This window comes from Oncorhynchus masou, unplaced genomic scaffold (assembly GCF_036934945.1).
Source record: "Oncorhynchus masou masou isolate Uvic2021 unplaced genomic scaffold, UVic_Omas_1.1 unplaced_scaffold_1644, whole genome shotgun sequence".
Lineage (NCBI taxonomy): Eukaryota > Metazoa > Chordata > Actinopteri > Salmoniformes > Salmonidae > Oncorhynchus > Oncorhynchus masou.
Window position 1 is genome coordinate 22,501 of NW_027006550.1, and position 7,500 is coordinate 30,000.

Below are 7,500 nucleotides of genomic sequence, written 5' to 3' on the forward strand. Positions count from 1 at the left end.
GACACTGTCCTCTATGGAGACCAGAGACCTGACAGGACACTGTCCTCTATGTAGACCAGAGACCTGACAGGTAACACACTGTCCTCTATGTAGACCAGAGACCTGACGGGACACTGTCCTCTATGTAGACCAGAGACCTGACAGGACACTGTCCTCTATGTAGACCAGAGACCTGACGGGACACTGTCCTCTATGTAGACCAGAGACCTGACAGGACACTGTCCTCTATGTAGACCAGAGACCTGACAGGACACTGTCCTCTATGTAGACCAGAGACCTGACGGGACACTGTCCTCTATGTAGACCAGAGACCTGACAGGACACTGTCCTCTATGTAGACCAGAGACCTGACGGGACACTGTCCTCTATGTAGACCAGAGACCTGACGGGACACTGTCCTCTATGTAGACCAGAGACCTGACGGGACACTGTCCTCTATGTAGACCAGAGACCTGACAGGACACTGTCCTCTATGTAGACCAGAGACCTGACGGGACACTGTCCTCTATGTAGACCAGAGACCTGACGGGACACTGTCCTCTATGTAGACCAGAGACCTGACGGGACACTGTCCTCTATGTAGACCAGAGACCTGACGGGACACTGTCCTCTATGTAGACCAGAGACCTGACGGGACACTGTCCTCTATGTAGACCAGAGACCTGACAGGACACTGTCCTCTATGTGGACCAGAGACCTGACGGGACACTGTCCTCTATGTAGACCAGAGACCTGACAGGTAACACACTGTCCTCTATGTAGACCAGAGACCTGACAGGACACTGTCCTCTATGTAGACCAGAGACCTGACTGGACACTGTCCTCTATGTAGACCAGAGACCTGACAGGACACTGTCCTCTATGTAGACCAGAGACCTGACAGGACACTGTCCTCTATGTAGACCAGAGACCTGACAGGACACTGTCCTCTATGTAGACCAGAGACCTGACAGGACACTGTCCTCTATGTAGACCAGAGACCTGACAGGTAACACACTGTCCTCTATGTAGACCAGAGACCTGACAGGTAACACACTGTCCTCTATGTAGACCAGAGACCTGACAGGTAACACACTGTCCTCTATGTAGACCAGAGACCTGACAGGTAACACACTGTCCTCTATGTAGACCAGAGACCTGACAGGTAACACACTGTCCTCTATGTAGACCAGAGACCTGACAGGTAACACACTGTCCTCTATGTAGACCAGAGACCTGACAGGTAACACACTGTCCTCTATGTAGACCAGAGACCTGACAGGACACTGTCCTCTATGTAGACCAGAGACCTGACAGGTAACACACTGTCCTCTATGTAGACCAGAGACCTGACAGGACACTGTCCTCTATGTAGACCAGAGACCTGACAGGTAACACACTGTCCTCTATGTAGACCAGAGACCTGACAGGACACACACTGTCCTCTATGTAGACCAGAGACCTGACAGGTAACACACTGTCCTCTATGTAGACCAGAGACCTGACAGGACACACACTGTCCTCTATGTAGACCAGAGACCTGACAGGACACTGTCCTCTATGTAGACCAGAGACCTGACAGGTAACACACTGTCCTCTATGTAGACCAGAGACCTGACAGGACACACACTGTCCTCTATGTAGACCAGAGACCTGACAGGACACTGTCCTCTATGTAGACCAGAGACCTGACAGGACACTGTCCTCTATGTAGACCAGAGACCTGACAGGACACTGTCCTCTATGTAGACCAGAGACCTGACAGGACACTGTCCTCTATGTAGACCAGAGACCTGACAGGACACTGTCCTCTATGTAGACCAGAGACCTGACAGGACACTGTCCTCTATGTAGACCAGAGACCTGACAGGACACTGTCCTCTATGTAGACCAGAGACCTGACAGGACACTGTCCTCTATGTAGACCAGAGACCTGACAGGACACTGTCCTCTATGTAGACCAGAGACCTGACAGGACACTGTCCTCTATGTAGACCAGAGACCTGACAGGACACTGTCCTCTATGTGGACCAGAGACCTGACAGGACACTGTCCTCTATGTAGACCAGAGACCTGACAGGACACTGTCCTCTATGTAGACCAGAGACCTGACAGGACACTGTCCTCTATGTAGACCAGAGACCTGACAGGTAACACACTGTCCTCTATGTAGACCAGAGACCTGACAGGTAACACACTGTCCTCTATGTAGACCAGAGACCTGACTGGACACTGTCCTCTATGTAGACCAGAGACCTGACAGGTAACACACTGTCATCTATGTAGACCAGAGACCTGACAGGACACTGTCCTCTATGTAGACCAGAGACCTGACAGGTAAGACACTGTCCTCTATGTAGACCAGAGACCTGACAGGTAACACACTGTCCTCTATGTAGACCAGAGACCTGACTGGACACTGTCCTCTATGTAGACCAGAGACCTGACAGGTAACACACTGTCCTCTATGTAGACCAGAGACCTGACAGGACACTGTCCTCTATGTAGACCAGAGACCTGACAGGACACTGTCCTCTATGTAGACCAGAGACCTGACAGGTAACACACTGTCCTCTATGTAGACCAGAGACCTGACGGGACACTGTCCTCTATGTGGACCAGAGACCTGACAGGACACTGTCCTCTATGTAGACCAGAGACCTGACAGGACACTGTCCTCTATGTAGACCAGAGACCTGACAGGACACTGTCCTCTATGTAGACCAGAGACCTGACAGGTAACACACTGTCCTCTATGTAGACCAGAGACCTGACAGGACACTGTCCTCTATGTAGACCAGAGACCTGACTGGACACTGTCCTCTATGTAGACCAGAGACCTGACAGGTAACACACTGTCCTCTATGTAGACCAGAGACCTGACAGGACACTGTCCTCTATGTAGACCAGAGACCTGACAGGACACTGTCCTCTATGTAGACCAGAGACCTGACAGGTAACACACTGTCCTCTATGTAGACCAGAGACCTGACGGGACACTGTCCTCTATGTAGACCAGAGACCTGACAGGACACTGTCCTCTATGTAGACCAGAGACCTGACAGGACACTGTCCTCTATGTAGACCAGAGACCTGACAGGTAACACACTGTCCTCTATGTAGACCAGAGACCTGACAGGACACTGTCCTCTATGTAGACCAGAGACCTGACTGGACACTGTCCTCTATGTAGACCAGAGACCTGACAGGTAACACACTGTCCTCTATGTAGACCAGAGACCTGACAGGACACTGTCCTCTATGTAGACCAGAGACCTGACAGGACACTGTCCTCTATGTAGACCAGAGACCTGACAGGTAACACACTGTCCTCTATGTAGACCAGAGACCTGACGGGACACTGTCCTCTATGTAGACCAGAGACCTGACAGGACACTGTCCTCTATGTAGACCAGAGACCTGACAGGTAACACACTGTCCTCTATGTAGACCAGAGACCTGACGGGACACTGTCCTCTATGTAGACCAGAGACCTGACGGGACACTGTCCTCTATGTAGACCAGAGACCTGACAGGACACCGTCCTCTATGTAGACCAGAGACCTGACAGGACACTGTCCTCTATGTAGACCAGAGACCTGACGGGACACTGTCCTCTATGTAGACCAGAGACCTGACAGGTAACACACACTGTCCTCTATGTAGACCAGAGACCTGACAGGACACTGTCCTCTATGTAGACCAGAGACCTGACGGGACACTGTCCTCTATGTAGACCAGAGACCTGACGGGACACTGTCCTCTATGTAGACCAGAGACCTGACAGGACACTGTCCTCTATGTAGACCAGTGACCTGACAGGTAACACACTGTCCTCTATGTAGACCAGAGACCTGACAGGACACTGTCCTCTATGTAGACCAGAGACCTGACGGGACACTGTCCTCTATGTAGACCAGAGACCTGACGGGACACTGTCCTCTATGTAGACCAGAGACCTGACAGGACACTGTCCTCTATGTAGACCAGAGACCTGACAGGACACTGTCCTCTATGTAGACCAGAGACCTGACGGGACACTGTCCTCTATGTAGACCAGTCCCATGATGGTAGTGACTGTTTACTGCTGATCACTGTGCATTATGTGGGTGTGATGAATAAAAGTCCCATGATGGTAGTGACTGTTTCCTGCTGATCACTGTGCATTATGTGGGTGTGATGAATAAAAGTCCCATGATGGTAGTGACTGTTTACTGCTGATCACTGTGCATTATGTGGGTGTGATGTTGGAAGAACTCAGAATAAAAGTCCCATGATGGTAGTGACTGTTTACTGCTCATCACTTATTAAACATCACTTATTAAACATTTCATATTTCAGCTGTGGTGTATATTATATTAGTTTGTTTTATATAATACATCAGATTTATATGTTAAGTTAGATTTATATATATAATATATTACATTAGTTTTTATTTATTGTATATTACATTTGTTTTATTCATATATTACATTATTTTAAATCTATTTCAATCATTTTATTTATATATTACATTAGTTTTCTTTATATATTACATTAGTTTTATTTATATATTACATTAGATTTCTTTATATATTACATTAGTTTTATTTATATATTACATTAGATTTCTTTATATATTACATTAGTTTTATTTATATATTACATTAGTTTTATTTATATATTACATTAGTTTTATATTATATATATTATATTAGTTTTATATACATGTTATATATTACATTAGTTTTCTTTATATATTACATTAGTTTTATTTATATATTACATTAGTTTTATATTATATATATTATATTCGTTTTTTATACATTTTATATATTGCATTAGTTTTATTTATATATTACATTAGTTTTATTTATTTATTACATTAGTTTTATATATTACATTATATTTATATATATATTATATATTACGTTACATTTATATATTTATATATTATATTACATTAGTTACATTACATTACATTAGTTACATTAGTTTATTTATTTATTGCATTACTTTTATATATTACATTATATTTATATATTATATATTACGTTACATTTATATATTATATTACATTAGTTGTATATATATTATATATATTACGTTAGTTTTATAAATATATTACATTAGTTTTATATATATATATTATATATTACATTCGTTTTGTATATATTATATATTACATTAGTTTTACATATATAATATATATTACATTAGTTTTATATATTACATTAGATTTATATATATATTACGTTATATATATATATATATATATTACATTTGTTTTATATATATATTACATTAGTTTTATATATATATATTATATATTACATTAGTTTTATATATATATTACATTAGTTTTATATATATATATTACATTAGTTTTATATATATTATGTATTACATTAGTTTTATATATATGTATTACATTAGTTTTATATATATATATTACATTAGTTTTAAATATATATATATATTATATATTACATTAGTTTTATATATATATTACATTAGTTTTATATATATTATATATTACATTAGTTTTATATATTACATTAGTTTTATATATATTATATATTACATTAGTTTTATATATATTATGTATTACATTAGTTTTATATATATATATTACATTAGTTTTAAATATATATATATTATATATGACATTAGTTTTATATATATTATATATTACATTAGTTTTATATATATTATATATTACATTAGTTTTATATATTACATTAGTTTTATATATATTATATATTACATTAGTTTTATATATATTATGTATTACATTAGTTTTATATATATATTACATTAGTTTTAAATATATATATATATTATATATGACATTAGTTTTATATATATTATATATTACATTAGTTTTATATATATTATATATTACATTAGTTTTATATATATTATATATTACATTAGTTTTATATATTACATTAGTTTTATATATTACATTAGATTTATATATTACTTTAGTTTTATATATATATTATATATTACGTTACATTTATATATATATATTACATTAGTTTTCTATATATTACATTAGTTTTATATATATATAATATATATTACATTAGTTTTATATATATATAATATATATTACATTAGTTTTATATATATATATATATATAATATATATTACATTAGTTTTATATTGTCCAGACTGGCAGCTCCTCTGATTTCCTGAAATCCATAATGGCCTTATAAAGGTTTCTGCTTAGGGAGCCCCTCAACTCAACTCTCAACAGACCGACGGCAAATGGAATAGCAGCTCTGCCTTCTCTCACGCGGTGGTGTACATGTTTCCTCTTCGGAGACGGCTGGGTGATGAATATAGAATCTAAGCTGTCATTTGTGAGGCAGAGGGATGTCTCGGAGGCTGCCTGTCAGTCATTGGGGGAAATGTGTCAAAGTAAAACGCCTTAGACATCAGACAGGTTTACGCCGAACCCTCACCGCTGACAAATGTTGACTCTACAATAACTGCCGCTATACAGTGCTGAGAAAATGTTCTTTCAGTGAGCGAACGCCTCGTCCCATTAGACCTGATGCTATATGAAATCCACCCCCACCATGTCCTCTAGCTACCTTGAAAGGTGAAGGAAACTGGAATATAGGCTCTGAGAGGCTAGTGCACACACACACACTTAATTCTTTGGCTCTTTATTTGGCTGTGCCAGGGAAGGCAGAGGGCCTCTTACAGCCTGAGAGACTTAAGCAACAGCTGGTGTGCACAGACACATTTCCTATTTCTGCCCAAGGTAGATCATGTAACTCTCACTCTCAGCCTTGGAGGCCGTGTGAAGGACAAAGCGAGCACATCCATAAACAAAACTAATGTTTTCATACGGGCCCTTTGGAGGTAAAAGAGGGAACCCTTGGCGGACTTACACCCGCCACCTCCCCCGCTACTTCAACCCACCTTCTCCACCTTGCCTTCTACCCCCATCACCTTAGACGTCTACCACACTAACCCTTTCCTTCTAGAGGGTCCCACTCTCCCTGGGTCTCACTCACCCCCCCCCCCCCAGCGCTCCACTCTTCATTTGACTGTGGTGCATGAAGCGGTGATTTTTTTTTTTTTTTGTATCTTTAAATTTGCATGTTCTTAAACATAAGGATGTGTGTATTTTTGTCTCCCATAATTAAAAGATGCTGTTTATGAAGTGTCTGCTTATGAGATTTGTAAGTCGCTCTGGATAAGAGCGTCTGCTAAATGACTTAAATGTAAATATATATATAATATATATTGCATTAGTTTTATATATATAATATATATTACATTAGGTTTATATATATATATTATATATTAGTTATATATATATATATTATACATTACATTAGTTTTATATATATTATATATTACATTTGTTTTGTGTGTGTGTATATATATATATATATATATATATTGTATATATTACATTATGTGTGATGTAGTGTGTGTATATATATATATATATATAACATTCGTTTTATATGTCCTCTATCTATATATATATTTACACTACATCAGAGAAACTACAA

At 38.9% G+C, this 7,500-nt stretch overlaps 1 protein-coding gene across 1 annotated transcript in view; it reads left to right on the forward strand.

Moving 5' to 3' along the window:
• The window catches only part of LOC135531559 (trinucleotide repeat-containing gene 6A protein-like), a gene marked incomplete at its 5' end in the record, with an annotated part of 44,282 nt that overhangs the window by 22,238 nt on the left and 14,544 nt on the right, over nt 1-7,500 (forward strand).